The sequence below is a fragment of the Canis lupus genome, chromosome 25 (assembly GCF_048164855.1).
Source record: "Canis lupus baileyi chromosome 25, mCanLup2.hap1, whole genome shotgun sequence".
Lineage (NCBI taxonomy): Eukaryota > Metazoa > Chordata > Mammalia > Carnivora > Canidae > Canis > Canis lupus.
This window is the reverse complement of record NC_132862.1, coordinates 35,078,342-35,094,278: the sequence shown is the minus strand read 5'-3', so window position 1 is coordinate 35,094,278 and position 15,937 is coordinate 35,078,342.

The window sequence follows — 15,937 nt, the reverse complement described above, 5'->3', positions numbered from 1 at the left end:
TTCTTTCAAAGAACCAACTCCTGGTTTTGTTGATCTGTTCTACAGTTCTTCTGGTCTCTATTTCATTGAGTTCTGCTTGAATCTTTATTATCTCTATTCTTCTGCTTAGCGTAGGTTTTATTTGCTGATCTTTCTCCAGTTCCTTTTGGTGCGAGGTTACCTTGTGTATTTGTGTTTTTTCCAGTTTTTTGAAGGAGGTTTGTATTGTGATGTATTTCCTTCTTAGGACTGCATTTGCTGTATCCCAAAGATTTTGAATGGTTGTATCTTCCTTTTCATTAGTTTCCATGAATCTTTTTAATTCTCTAATTTCCTCGTTGACCCATTCATGTTTTAGCAGGATGCTCTTTAACCTCCACCTGTTTGAGTTTCTTCTGGATTTCTTCTTGTGATTGAGTTCTAGTTTCAAAGCGTGTGGTCTGAAAATATGCAAGAGACAATCCCAATCATTTGGTATTGGTTTAGACCTGATTTGTGACCTAATATGTGGTCTATTCTGGAGAAAGTTCCATGTGCACTTGAGAAGAATGTGTATTCAGTTGCGTTCAGATGGAAAGTTCTGTATTTATCTGTGAAATCCATCTGATCCAGTGTATCATTTAAAACCCTTTTTTTCTTTGGTGATATTGTGCTTAGAATATCTGTCATTTGCAGAAAGTGCCGTGTTGAAGTCCCCTACTATTAGTGTATTATTTTCTAAGTATGTCTTTACTTTGGTTATTAATTGATATACTTGGCCACTTCCACATTAGGGGCATAAATATTCATGATTGTTAGGTCTTCTTGTTGGATAGACCCTTTAAGTATGATATAGTGTCCCTCTTCATCTCTTACTACAGTCTTTGGGGTAAACTTTAATTTAAATTAGTAAGCCATTATCTGATATGGGGATTCCTACCGCAGCCTTCTTTTGAGGACCATTTGAATGTTAAATGGTTCTTTAACCTTTCATTTTCCCCATCTCAATTTTTCTGGTCTGGAAGCAGACTACCATGTTGCAAGGACATCAGGATGGCAAAAGTCTGGCAACAAAGGGTCATTTTGCAGAAGCAGAATGGTCTTTGTTCATGTGTGCTACAACCTTTACAGATTCTATTGCATACAAGTCAGCTAGAGCATTTCCCTGATACTCAGGTTTAGCCTTAAATTTGATGACAGCAATTTTCAGTAGCACTAAGATTATTTACTTTTTGCTCATTTTTGATTAAGGTCCCAAAGCATGTAGGAACCTCTTTGCTTCCATAACATCCCCAAATCATGGACGACGCCAAACGCAGACCACCTATCAGTGTGAATATTGATAATTGGTCCCCCAGTAACTGATGTGCCCTGAAGCTCTGCTTGTTGGTTGGTTTGGCCAGTAGGAGGTTTGCCTTTGTATGGTAGTTCATATTGGGTAGTAACAGCACAGCCAGCTTGGAAATTCCCTCTTCATTTTTATAATATGATCTGTCAACAAACAAAATTAGATCAAGATTAGTCAAAGTATCTCAAAAATCAGGACCCAGTGTCACCAGATGTAACATATTACTTAGGGTCATGGGGTTTGCCTTCATCAGGCAGGGGTAGTGACATAGTAGGATTAAGAATGTTATGTTTAAATTGGAGATTAGGTAGTGAAAGCAGAAGGATCTCCTAGGAGGTTAGTTTGCTTGCAGAGGAATGTTGAGTCTATTCAGAGTTAAGAAGACTTTGAACAGTGTGTGTGTGTGTGTGTGTGTGTGTGTGTGTGTGTGTAGAGTGGGGAGGAGGGGGGCTGTAAATAAAGGTCATTTCTTTCCTCAGGATAAATCTGCTGAGGCTTTTACTAACTTTGTGGCTGCAGCTATAGCCTTAAGACGGTCTGGACGTGCCTGGGCAATTGAATCGGGTTGTATGCTGTAAGAGGGAGGCAATAGCCATATAATAGGTACATTTAGTGCCATATTTTTGTATGAGCATTCCCAAAGCTTGATTATACTTTCATGTATAAATCAAGTAAAAGGCTTTAAATAACCCCAAGGCAGGTGATTCTTGCAGTGCTTGTTTTTAGCTTCATAAAACCTATTCATATTTGTCTTCCTATGGACAGGGCTCAGCAACTAAAATTTTAGTAAGTTCATAGAGTAGGGAGAGCCAGTAGAGAAAGTTAGGAATCCACAGTCTGCAATAGCCAGGAAAGCCTAAAAATCCTTGAAGCTATACCTTAGATATGGGCCTGGGAGATTCTTTATCTTAATCCTTTTTGGAGACAGCTGAATTTCTTCAGCTGGGGCTTAGATCATGACCCAGGTTATGAACAGTAGCTAGAGAAAATTGTAATTTTGCTTTGGATATTTCATGTGCCTTTTCAGCTAACTGTTGTAGGGGGAAAAAAATGGAATCCTTTATGGATGCTCCTTTAATTGAGCACAGCAAGAGATCGGCTGCATATTGTAAAAGGGTAGATTTTCCAGAATATGGGAGGGTACTTAAACCCTTATGGTATACTTGGGAGAAATAAGAAGGGGCCTCAGTGAACCCTTGAGGCAGGATGGTCCAGGTATATTGTTGATTGCTCCAAGTAAAGGCAAACAGACATGGGCTGTTGGGGTCTCCAGGGATGCTAAAAAAAAAAAAAAAAAAAAAAAAAACCTGAACCAAGGTCTACAGTAGTGAATCATTTGAGTCTTGCGCAACTTGTAACAAAAGGGCCTTGGGGTTTGAAACTGGTTGGTAACTGAGTAAAACAGCCTTGTTAATAGCTATCAAGTCCTGGACAAATCACCATTCCTGTCCAGGAGGTTTCTGCATGTGCAGGAACCCTGGGCAATTAGGCCTTTTGTCATTGTTATCAGGCCTTGCATGGCCTCAGGCTTTAATGGATAGTGAGGCAATTTAGGAAGAGTTTTAGTCACATCTACGTGAATTTTTATAGTCTCTGCACTTTTTATTCTCCCAATGTCAGTGTTAGAAAGCCTACAGGTTTGGGGGGGGGTTTCGTTTTGTCGTTTGGCACCCAGTTATATAGGGGAACTTAGTAGTAGTCTTCCTCTTCTATATCAAGAACAGATTGTAAAGAACATAAAAGATCAGATTCAGGTTGATCAGGAAATTCTAAGGTAAAGTCTCCATTAGAGGCAAAGTATATTAGCCCTTTTAATTTAGAAAGAGATCTCTACCTAATAAATTAACTGGAGCTGGATCGCATAGCAAAAGAGGAATGCTTTTCAGTAAAAAGCCCCAGAGTCATTTGTACTGGTTTAGATGGAAACTGTCTGTGAATTTTATTAGATAACCCCCTATGGAAACCTTTTTACTCAGAGAAATTTGTTGCCCTATAAGAATGGGGTTTGGGATCCCTGGGTGGCGCAGCGGTTTAGCGCCTGCCTTTGGCCCAGGGCGCGATCCTGGAGACCAGGGATCGAATCCCACATCGGGCTCCCGGTGCATGGAGCCTGCTTCTCCCTCTGCCTGTGTCTCTGCCTCTCTCTCTCTCTCTCTCTGTGACTATCATAAATAAATAAAAATTAAAAAAAAAAAGAATGGGGTTTAAAATAGAAAGCCTAGATCCAATAGCTACTAAAATTTGGCAAGGTTTTCCATTAATTTTAATTTCAGTTTCCCCTTAGTTGTTTAAGGGAATCACTGGTAACAGCTTACCAGAGAATCCCTCCAAGTCCTATCAATCCTAGGAGGGGCCCATATAAGAGCCCTCTCTTGGGGGCAGTGGAGCTGAAGAATTGGCATAGGACCTTTGAAGACAATTTTTTTTTCCCAGGGCCCCAGTTGATGACAAATCAAACATTGATCTTTAGGCTACCATTTTGATGGTAGAGCCCTAAAAGGATGGGATGTGCCGGGTCCACGCGTTATATTAGGTCCCTGGCTTTGGAGCTGTGGTTGGTATAAAGCCAACAATTTGGCAGATTTTACTTGAAGTTCCTTTCAAAATACTCAGCTGTAGGGACGCCTGGGTAGCTCAGTGATTGAGCATCTGCCTTTAGCTCAGGGAGCGATCCCGGATCTGGGGAGCCTGCTTCTCTCTCTGCCTATGTCTCTGCTTCTCTCTGTGCATCTCTCATGAATAAATAAATAAAATCTTAAAAACAAACAAACAAACTCAGCTGTAGCCGTGAGTTCAGTTGGGTTGCTGACCTCCTATCCTGTTTGTCTTTTTATGAGCTCATTGATCTCTGGAGACAATCCATTTACAAATAGAGCAACAAGAACAAGTTAGGTGACCTCATTTATTGTATGGAATCCAGAATGCTGAAGGAAGAGCCTCCACCCAACTCCAGATGGGCTGTAAAGTTGGCCACAGGTTCACCTTTCTTTTGTTTGCATGTTTGAATAACAGACTAATCAGTGTGGGGAGGGAAAACTCTTGGCTTTTAAAAGATTAGCGGCTATTCTGGGAGCTTTTTCCAATTTATAAGAGAACCATGTGGAGACATGATATTGAGGAAAGGACAGGCAGGGTTTGGAAGGGAGAGATAGGGAGTCACGGAATCAGGCTCACAAAAATCCTAAAAATGTGGAGATAAAAGGAAACCAGAGATAAATAAGCCACACCATCCTGTCCCAGATGTCAGAGGTGGGGGTCTTGTTATAAGTTACTTGAATTACCAGACCCTCAAAAGGAAGTAAGCCATTAAAGACATTATCGCTAGTCCTTAACAGCGATGTCAATAGAGATGCTAAAAGGATTTAGGTTTGGGCAGCCTGGAAGCCCTGGTGGCTCCGCAGTTTAGCGCCGCCTTTGGCCCAGGGCCTGATCCTGGAGACCCAGGATGGAGTTCCACATCAGGCTCCCCGCATGGAGCCTGCTTCTTCCTCTGCCTGTGTCTCTGCCTCTCTCTCTCTCTGTCTCCATAAGTAAATTTTTTTTTAAAAATCTTTTTAAAAAAAGGGTTTAGGTTCCCTGGTTGGCTTTCAGTAAAAGACCAACCCTATAAACTTTCAGTGGCAACCCTTGTCTGGACCCCTCTCACTCCTGTGAGCTTTCTCTGTATCCTCACTTAATAAAACTCTATCACTTTACTCATTCTCTTTCATCCTCGAGATTCATTCTTGGACTCTGTGAGACAAGAATCTAGCTGTCCCACTTCAATATCTCAAATATCATCCTCGGAATTATGCCACTCTGCTTCCCGCATCCATTTTGGGGCTTCACCATGTTTTACCAACATGTGCACAAGCTGATCAAAATCTGGCAGCCTGGGGTCATAGGCTCTAATAAGGATTTAAAACTCTTTTTAAAAACCTTTGGGGGGATCCCTGGGTGGTGCAGCGGTTTGGCGCCTGCCTTTGGCCCAGGGTGCGATCCTGGAGACCCGGGATCGAATCCCACGTCGGGCTCCTGGTGCATGGAGCCTGCTTCTCCCTCTGCCTGTGTCTCTGCCTCTCTCTCTCTCTGTAACTATCATAAAATAAAAAAAAAAAAAAAAAAAAACCTTTGGGGATCCTCCTTGGTTTAGGAAATTCTTTTACCTATGGCCCTTAGTTTATATTTAGCCTTTGACCAAGAAGTGAAAAATAGCTGAGGAGGATCGCCTGCCACCTGAGGTGGTTTTATTTATTTTTAAAGGTAACTACTTAAGTGTCTCTTCAGAGTGGAAAGGCAATTCAGAGAGAATTAATAGACCAGGATGACCTCAGGGAAAGAAGGATGGAGGGGTGTATCAGGAGTCTTGTCAGTCCTGTCCTGTCCTCTTTGGTCTTAGGTACCTCTTGTGTTTTTAATTTATTAGCCTTCTGTAATAAGCCTTTCAACAAGGCTATTTTAGAACCTTGAAGCCCTTTGGAAGAAGCTTTTGCACATCTATTAAAACAGACATCCCTTTCTATTTGCCTCATTTGGGAAGCCTTCCTTTCAAATGCATCTCTTCAATGGACAATCTCATCTAATTGGAGTGTTCCTCATATTGACTACTGTAACTCTACGTTATTTTTAGTAAAAACTTCCCATCTTTCTACATATCTGCAACTTCTTGGAACTTGTAGTTCCTAGACATAAAATAAGATGGTATGCCAGAGGGTGGCATGCCTTCACTCTTTAGAATTTAAGGATCCCATCAGCTGAGACTTTGGGTTTCCTGAAGCCAAACAAAAAACTAAAAGAGTTGTGCTGTCGGGTTGGGGATTGCAGGTGTTTTACAGTGTACCTCACTGCAACCTCGAGAAGTTTTCTCGAGGTTGGCAGGTGACCTAATGTCAACTAACCGGTTCTGTGACTAACTTATCCTATCCTAAGAATCTTCTTGAGGTGGCAAGCTAACAATCTTTAAATGCTTGAACTGTGTCCATCAATTTTTGCAGTTTTTGGCCTCTAAGATCCTCACTAGCAATAGACTTTATCTACACAAAACAAAATGAGCAAAGGTGCACCTTAATGTGTCAGTGGCAATACTGCATCCTGGCCACAAGGCCCTGGGCACACTACCACCAACGGAAATTTGCTGAGGTTTTCTACAGAGAACTGTAATCTGAAAGGCTACAGGCTTGACTCCGAGCAGACATTTCTGCCAGCTGAGTTGAGCTCTGAGCTAATATGCTAGCGTAACTGGGCCCTGGGAAAATATGCCAGCTCAATTGGCTCTGGCTTGACTGTCTGCTGGTGCCAGCTGACCTGTCCTATAAAGGGAAGTCAGTTAGACTGGGGGCTCAGATGCAAAAAAAAAAAGAGCCTCTGAGACCAAGAGGAACTTACCCAAAGCCCTGAGCAATGGTGAGAAAAACAGTGAACTCAAAGGGTTCACAGGTACCCTGCCTGGTTTTGGTCCCCAAATGCTGTCAGAAGATTGCTTCAGATCCTGTTGCTGCCACCAAATCTGGCAAAAAACAAAATTCAGGGACGCCTGGGTGGCTCAGTGGTTGACTGCCTGCCTTTGGCCCAGGGCATGATCCTGGGGTCCAGGGATGGAGTCCCGCATTGAGTTCCCTGCAAGGAGCCTGCTTCTCCCTCTGCCTGTGTTTCTGCCTCTCTGTCTCTCGTGAATAAAAAAGTAAAATCCTTAAAAAAGCAAAAAACAAAATTTAGCCTAGCTTGAAGATCTAATTAGCTTTGTTAAATGACTTCATGAATGGGGCAGCATCCAATCTAGCAATTACAGGGGTCTCCAAGGAATCGTACTAAATAGAAGGTTTTTATAGAAGAGGAGTGGGGGGCCGGAAAGTTATTAGCAAAAAAAAAAAAAAAACTGTTCCAGGTGAGGCTGCTTTCTGTGGGGCGGGGCGGGGTGGAGAAAACCAAAATATTATGCTTTCTTTAGGGATGGACTGGACCCAGGACACAGACTCATCGGTGCTGATGGAAAAATTGCTGACTGACTAGTTAAGAATACATTTCTGGAGGGAGGTTGAATGTGCAATTGGATTAGGTATTAAGCCCAAGCTTGGGAACTCAAGTGACACCATTTGGGCCTATGGTTTTCTTTTTTATTTTTTTTTTAATTTTTATTTATTTATGATAGTCCGAGAGAGAGAGAGAGAGAGAGAGGCAGAGACATAGGCAGAGGGAGAAGAGGCTCCATGTACCGGGAGCCCGACGTGGGATTCGATCCCAGGTCTCCAGGATCGCGCCCTGGGCCAAAGGCAGGCGCTAAACCGCTGCGCCACCCAGGGATCCCTGGTTTTCTTTTTTAACAGACCCTGTTTCTGTCATACGTTCTCTTGTAATCCTCCTAGCTGGTTACCTACCCTCAGCCTTATCCAGTTCCTTGTACAATTACCTTAGAAATCACTTTGAGTTACCAGGTGCTGAATTTCTTGGGGCTGACTGAATGTTAATGTGGTAGTGGGGCCACAAGTAATATGATTGAAATTGGACATTGTAGAATAGGGTGTTTGAAATTGAAGAATATAATCAAATCTTCCAGATAAATCTCACAACAGTAAATTAGGTTCATGTGCCAGTCATACTGTCAGTTAAATATATAGAAATAAAGATAATTTTGGACATGGTAAATATGCTCAACCTGATTGAAATTGATCTACCAATTAACTACAGTGCATGGACAGAAACATATTCTGAACATACTCAGAAACATATTCAGAAACATAAACCCAGTCTTTTTCAGAAAGTTTATACAAAGAAGCCAGAAATCAAGGGTTTGGATAATCCATGAATATTGTTATCCAAACACATAGGTATCACAAGTTATCTATGGTGAAAAATTCAGTGTGCTTTGCATAAGGAGGTATATTCTTCTCCTACGGCTGTGATAATAATCACAAACATAGTAGCCTGAACATCACAAGTTTGTTATACAATTCTGGAGGGCAGAAGCCAGAAATGGATTCCACTGGTTTAAAACCAAAGTGGAATATAATCAATGGGTAGGCAAGAATGCATTTTTTTCCTCTGGAAGCTTAAAGGGAAGATTGCATTCTTTGCCTTTTACAGCACTCCAGCCTGAATACATTCCTTAGCTCAAGGCCCCTTTTCTTCCAACCCAGCAATCACAGTACTTGAATCTCTGCCTCCACCTTCCCACTTCTTTCTCTTACTCTGACTCTCTGGGCTCTCTCTTCCACTTAAAAGGACCCTTAGGATTACAATGGGCCCACCCGGATAATTCAAGACAATATCCACATTTCAAGGTCAACTGATTAATGACATTAATTCCATCTTGCAACTTTATTCCCTCTTACCTTGCAACATATTATGATCATGGGTTCTAGGGATTAGAACATGGACATTATTGAGGGGCCATTATTTTACCTACAACAGAAGGGAAGGTCATTAAATATAATAAGATTAATATCATTGACAGTAAGTCTACCTACATGCAAAGAATACTGGGTTCATAGTAGGAGGCCAGCATGTGACAGAAGTCATATTATTGTTGCTACAGAGATTGAGAATGGCTATGTTAATTTTCAAGACTTATCTCTGGGCTTGGTCACAGCTAATTTAGATGAATTTAAATTCATCTAAATTTAACCATACAGAAAGCTGCCCTATTCCTGGCATTTTCAGTTGCATAAAGGTCTGTTTGGGTTACTTTTCTCTGACTTAAAACTTAAATATTTCTGACTACTCTAAGAAAATCCACACCCTACAGTTCCATTTTAACATCAATTGTTAAGTTATGAAATAAGACAGGTAACTTTAATCCCTGTTTAGTTCCTAATACTTGCTTTTACTCAAATGTAGAGTTAATGCTGTGTAATGAAAAGCACAAGGATTTTGGAACTAAGACAGTTCTGGACCTATACAGTAGCCTTAATAAAAGATAACTTGAATCTCAATCCTGGCTCTGATTTACAAATTCTGAGTTCTTATTGCTAAGATGATCACACAAAGCATTGATAGAACATGGAGACATTTCTAGAATTAATTATTGAATTTCAAGATGTATCTTACTGTGGCTCAGAACTTAAGAATGGCATGTATTAGGTATCAATATGCAAAGAAATCTGTGAAATTAGGACATTAAAAGAAAGTGTATGGAAGGTGAGAAAGAGATAACCAGGCAAGATAACCATGGAATAAGTTCACACTTAGAGGGGACGTTTGATGATGGAATGTACCTTTGGATTATATTACCTATTCACTGACAAGAAAATGAATCAAATTTAAATGATAGGTGCTTTTATCCAAAAATTAAACATTTATATCATTAATTTTATTATAATGAGAGTCTTCAGAAGGTAAAATTCAGAGAAGTAATGCTAGGAGAGGGTAAAATATGAACAAAAAGGTGCACATAAAATACTGCCTGCCCAGTATTTTCAATAAAGACAAAGCAAATTGATCAGTAAGACTCCAGTGAAAAAACGAGTGCAACCCATTAAGGAATTAACAGAATGGACTTATCTATAAGCAGAAAATTGTGAGAAGTTTACACATAGGACAGATGTGAGGACTTATAGGGAAAAAAAAACAGAATTTACAGAATTTCAGAAACAGTAACAGCGGTAATCATCTCTGAAATATAAATCCAAATTGAGCTCTCTGTAATCTTTAAGATCTTACTATAGATGAAGAATTCCAAATAGGAGCAGAAAACTGAAACTGAAATATATGCAAGGACATAAATTGTGGCTTAGAATTGCTTTTATGATATATGGGATGCTGTGGTAGATTGCTTAAGTTGGTCCCAATTCTTCAGCCTACAGCATTGCCATACCTTCTCACCATTAAAGGGATGATCTGTTCTATTCTTGGACTCTGACTCAGCCATGTCATTTGCTTTGGCTAATTAGATGCTGACATAGATTTTTGCAGTCTTTCATTGATGGACTTATATCACTGGGGCCTGCATAACAGGCCTTGTTTACCCTTCACTTCTACTACCAGCACAAGGTTATGTCTAGTTAGTAAACTGGTCCAGGGTGAAAAATGAGAGGTATGAGGAGCCACATTGTTCCATCAGGCCCAGCTTTGGTCAATTAGCTTCCAGTTGGCCCCCATACACATAGCTGGAAATCTGAAAAGAGTAGATATATCTATGCAAGTCCAACATAGATCACTGGCCTCCAGAGATATGTAAGAAATAAACATTTATCATTATCTATCACTGAGTTTTGTGTTTCTTACACAATAAAAGCTGGCTGGCACAAAAATTGGCATTAGCAGTGGGCTATAATGGCAACAGAAGCTTAAATATGTGGCACTGATTTTTGAGGAAACTGACAGAGGCTATAAAAATGGTGGCATGTTAGGCACTTTTAAAATATTTTCAATTGAAAAATAAATAAATAAATAAATAAATAAATAAATAAAATATTTGCAATTGTTTTCAAGATAACTTGGAAGACAGAAAATGAATGAAATTAACTTTTTTATCTGAGTAAAGACACTATGAGGCAAAACATTGAAGGCATCAAATGACTGCTTCTAGCTGAATATTATTTGATACTTCTATAAAGAGATGGACTCCAAGGGAACTATGAACTTTGCAAAGAGAATTTAGAAAAGACACAGACTATGTAACTACCTTCAGGTTTCTCACCCTCTAGCCTATATTTTCCATCTCTTAATCTTTTAATGTTTCATTCTAGGTAGGTATCTTCCAGTTCACTAGATCTGTCTCTTCCATTATGTCTGATTGGTTGTTAAATATGTCTACTGAATTCTCAATCTTGATTATTCATTTTTTCAGACTTAACTGATTTAGTGATGGGAACAAACTTTTGCTCTTCTACCAATCTGTTAGAGGGAAACAAAATAAAATACTCAAAACACCAAGTTTTTAAAGAAAGCTTTTTTTTAACATTTTATTTATTTATTCATGAGAGACACAGAGAGAGAGAGGCAGAGATACAGGCAAAGGGAGAAGCAGGCTCCATGCAGGGAGCCGTGGGACTCAATCCCGGGTCTCGGGGTCACGCCCTGGGCTGAAGGCAGCGCTAAACCTCTGAGCCACCAGAGCTGCCCTAAAGAAAGGTTTTTAAACAATGTTAGTAGTGCTAGCAAGAAAATGAAAACCTTTAGGAAATTACTTAGGCATTGTCCAAATTATGTATGTATACATTTCAAATACATATCATTAAATGAGATACACGATGATGATGGCAGCTAATCGGAAAACATTAAACGAAAGATGGGAGTTCACCCAGCTTTCTAAGTGGCAGATTTCACTGCGGTAGAACGCTTCCCTGCGGCCTTATGATATTTACATCAGTCCTAGTATTGGCGCTTAGCCTGAAAGAACACCTTCACCTACTACTTCATCAAGGACAACTTAAAACCAACATATTTATAAGGATTTACTTCCTATTTTTTTCCTTTACTACATTCTAAAAATTTTGACCAAAGTTATCTCAACCATACTTTGTTTTTATTGCGTTTTCATACATACATATCCTCTACAGAATCACAGAGTAAATTTCTTTCATATTTTAATAGTATCATTAGCAAGCAAAATTCTCACACCTGCTTATTTGCATTTCCAGCCACTGTGATTAAATCTGGGTTATTTTATTACAGCAGTCAAAGTAGCACTTCATATACACAAACCTATTCAAACATCACACAGAATATATATTATGCTGTACAAAGTTATCTTTCTATGTGTCTTTATTCCTCTAACAGAGAACTAGAAAAACATTACAAATACAATTTGTTCATTTGCATTGTTTCATAGCATTCTATTGTATCAGTATGCCATAATCTATTTACTACTCTATCACAATGGACATTAGTATGACTTCTCAATTTCAGCTATTAGGAAAATTAGTAATAGGGATGCTTGAGTGGTTCAGCGGTTGAGCATCTGCCTTCAGCCCAGGGCATGATCCAGGACTCCCAGGATCGAGTCCCACATCGGGCTTCCTGCATGGAGCCAGCTTCTCCCTCTGTGTCTCTGCCTCTCTCTCTGTGCCTCTCATGAATGAATAAATAAATCTTATTTAAATATAATAAATTATTATAAATAATTATTTATTCATGCACTCTGGGACTCTGGGATCATGCTCTTCCCTGAGCCACACATTTGAATGCAAATATTTTAGATTTTGAATAGAAATTCCTAGAAAAAAGTTTATAAAATTCAGTCATTATTTGTCACTCATTGAATAAGATCCTTCTACCTATCAAGTATTCTTATGGATTCAATATGATTTACAAGAATGAATAATCTAATGATTTATAGTTCAAAGAGCACATTTCATTCCTAGAGCAAGTAAGTATAAATAATGAGTGCATAATATTGTAAGAGTTAAATCAGAAGTTATAAGCAACATACACTGGCAATATATATGAGGAAGCTACAAATGCTACAGTGCAGAATCAACTGCGGTTTTATATGGATAGGAACATTTAGTTTGAACTTGAGTTCTTTAGAATTTATGAAGAAATAGAGAAAAAGAGTTGATAATCAAGACTCATATTAGGGCATGTATAAATTATCAAAGTGACATGAATAACTACACCATGCTTCTAAAGGTGGAAACTGTTTGTGTTACGATAACTTATTGGCTATTTTGATTGAAATGGTATGAAGAGTCCTCCGATATCCATGTCCTCAGTTGCATTTCTCCTCTTCATCTGGGCCACAGAAACTCTATTTCCCAACCTCCCTTACAGTTGTGGCAATGTGGCTGAAATCTGACTGATGTCATATGAGTGAAAATTATGTGCATCATTTACAGTCCTATCTCACCAAAATCTTCCTGAGAACACTCTTCCATACACCTATTCCTCCCTGCTGTCAGGAATGGGGATGACTGTAAGGCAATCCTGGAAGCCATGTGTTAAAGATGGAATACGTTTGTTCAGCCTGATTCCCTGGGTAACTATGGGGAGAAGGCTTCTTAAACACATCAGTATGGTGAAGAGAGCAATTAAAGTCTGTATTATATGAGTCACTTGATGTTTTGGAGCCTATTTGTGACACAAATAGGCAGTTTTGTTTATAGGCATTTGGATGGTGAAGAAACAGATTTTGAAAGATAGAAACATGTAGGCTCCTATGATACAGTGGCAAACTCTTTTAAAATGTTACATGTAAAGTCTTTGAGGCAGGCCTTGTTTACAGTCATGGCCCTAGTAGAAGTGATTGATAAGACCTAAAATGGTGTGAAGTTGTTCTCCAAAGCATTCAGCAAGGTATTGTCTCATCAGACAAGATGAGAAAGAAATTAACTGATTGCAAATAGAAAAGGAAGAGGGAGTCCAGAAATTTTGGGTTCCTAGGGTTGTAAAATCTCACAGGTCTTAGGTCCCAAACAGTAATAAATAAATTGAAGAAAATCCTTTACCGACAAAGGCTCACCAAGACTTTTCCATTAAACATGGAAACTATTTCTCATAAAAAAAGACTAGACTAAGGGTTTAGACTTCTGACATAAGCCCATTATTTCAGATGGTCTAGATAGCTGCTATTGAAATGGAAGTAGTAGTCATGGGATAGGTAAGTGAATTACTTAATTAATTAAAGGAAACATTTATGTAAGGGAAATCTTTGTCTCCAGACATCTGACTAAAAGCAAATAGATTAAACAAAATTTCCTAAATATTTGTGGCAAATGTATTTATTGAGTGTGACAATGAAATCTGTGATATTTGAATGACTTATTGACTTCCAAATTTGTATTATCAAGGAGTAGGCTTAAAATTTGTACGCCTTTTAAGAGGGTATCCTCTCCAACATCTACTTCAGATATAGCCAAGAAGGATAATAATAATGAAGAACATCCAGAGGGCAGAGTCAGGAAACACAAAGAATGATGGATAAGGGAGTTATCCTGAGCCCAGACACAGGGACTAATCAGGAACTTCCCTGCAAAGTCAGTGCCAGGGGCTTCACAGTGCCTACCCAGACTATCTGTCTGTCACTGCTATCCATGACAGACAGCTGTATACCCCTTAGTCTCCTCTGCTATCAACGATGGACAGCTGTATACCCCCTTCTCTCCTCTTTCCAAATGAGAGGAATTTATTCTTTCCAGCTAGCCTGACCCTAACCATTTTATATTTGGTGGTGGATGGAAAAAGGTACCCATCTTGTGTTTTCTGAGTTCATTTGTCAACAGACTATGAAGAACAGCAACCAGAAATCATGTAGAGAACTGCTTATCACCCCCAAATTCCTAAATTTTAAAGTGATAGAACTTAAATATAGAAGTTGGGGGTTGTTCCCAGGTTGTAGGAGTGTGTTCTATAAATGGGAAAAAGGGTACATATGGCGATTTAAAAATAGGCATGGAGACTGTGGCAGATACAATGAGGCAGACCAAAATCCTTATTTTCTTTTTCCTAAGCATATATGAGACATCTCCCAGGCTCCTTTGCAGTTAGGTGTGATCAAATGACTACGTTCTAGACAATGCAGCATGAGAAGTAATGTGTGAAAACTCCACACCTAGTCCATAAATGCTATCCATGCCAAACACACACATGCACATATGCACACATACAAATAGAGAATAACCCCCTGGGACAACCATGGAAAGTGAGTTAGAATATCACTAGGCTAGTGACATAGGAAGCTCCCAAATTTCTCTCCTTTCACAACATACCAAATACACAGCTATGCATGAATCAATTCCCTCTAACAAAAATCCAGACTAATTGAGTGACTCCTATACACTGGGAAATTTAGAAAAAACTCACATCAAAACAAGTAGGAAAGGATGAAACACTCTCAGCATAAGTCTCACCCCTGTACAGCACCAATCAGGAGGGAACCCCCAACTCCCAGCTTCTCCCTGAAGAGCAAAAAGTTTAGACCACAAATATAATGCTCCAACTTGTGACACTGCCACCCAAGAAATGCTCTCCCAAATCACCTAGCTCTAACAGACAATAAGGCTTGTATCTAGGTCTACAGGACTATATTAGACAAAGCAGTAGTTATTAACAGGTATGCTAGCAGTCCCCACGGCAATCCCTCCCCATCCCCAGGTTCAGTGCAGAAACAGAGCAGGAGAAAACACCATTTCCAGGTTCTTCCCTAAAAGGAATCTGCAGACTTTAACAGCTGCTGCCCGAAGATAGGGCTTCTAATCAGCCTGTATGTTGGAACTACCTGTGATTCTCCCAGGAGCCTGACAGAGTAGCTAGGCACATCACCCACTGTGTCCTCCCAGATTACTTCAGTAATAAAACCAAATCTCCAGGGGATCCCTGGGTGGCGCAGCAGTTTAGTGCCTGCCTTTGGCCCAGGGCGTGATCCTGGAGACCCGGGATCGAATCCCACGTCAGGCTCCTGGTGCATGGAGCCTGCTTCTCCCTCTGCCTATGTCTCTGCCGCTCTCTCTCTCTCTCTCTCTCTCTCTGTGTGACTATCATAAATAAATAAAAATTTAAAAAAAAAAAAAAAAAAAAAAAAAAAACCAAATCTCCAGCTTCTCACTAGAAGCATATCTAGACATCCAGCATCCCAATTATTATGGCTGCCACGGAAGGGGCTGGCTCTAGAGTTGGCAGGATTCAGCATTCACAAATCCTTGGGGACCACACAAACTGAAGAGATGGTTCTATACAGACACACAGACTCCCACTAACTATCCACTCTGCTTAAGCACA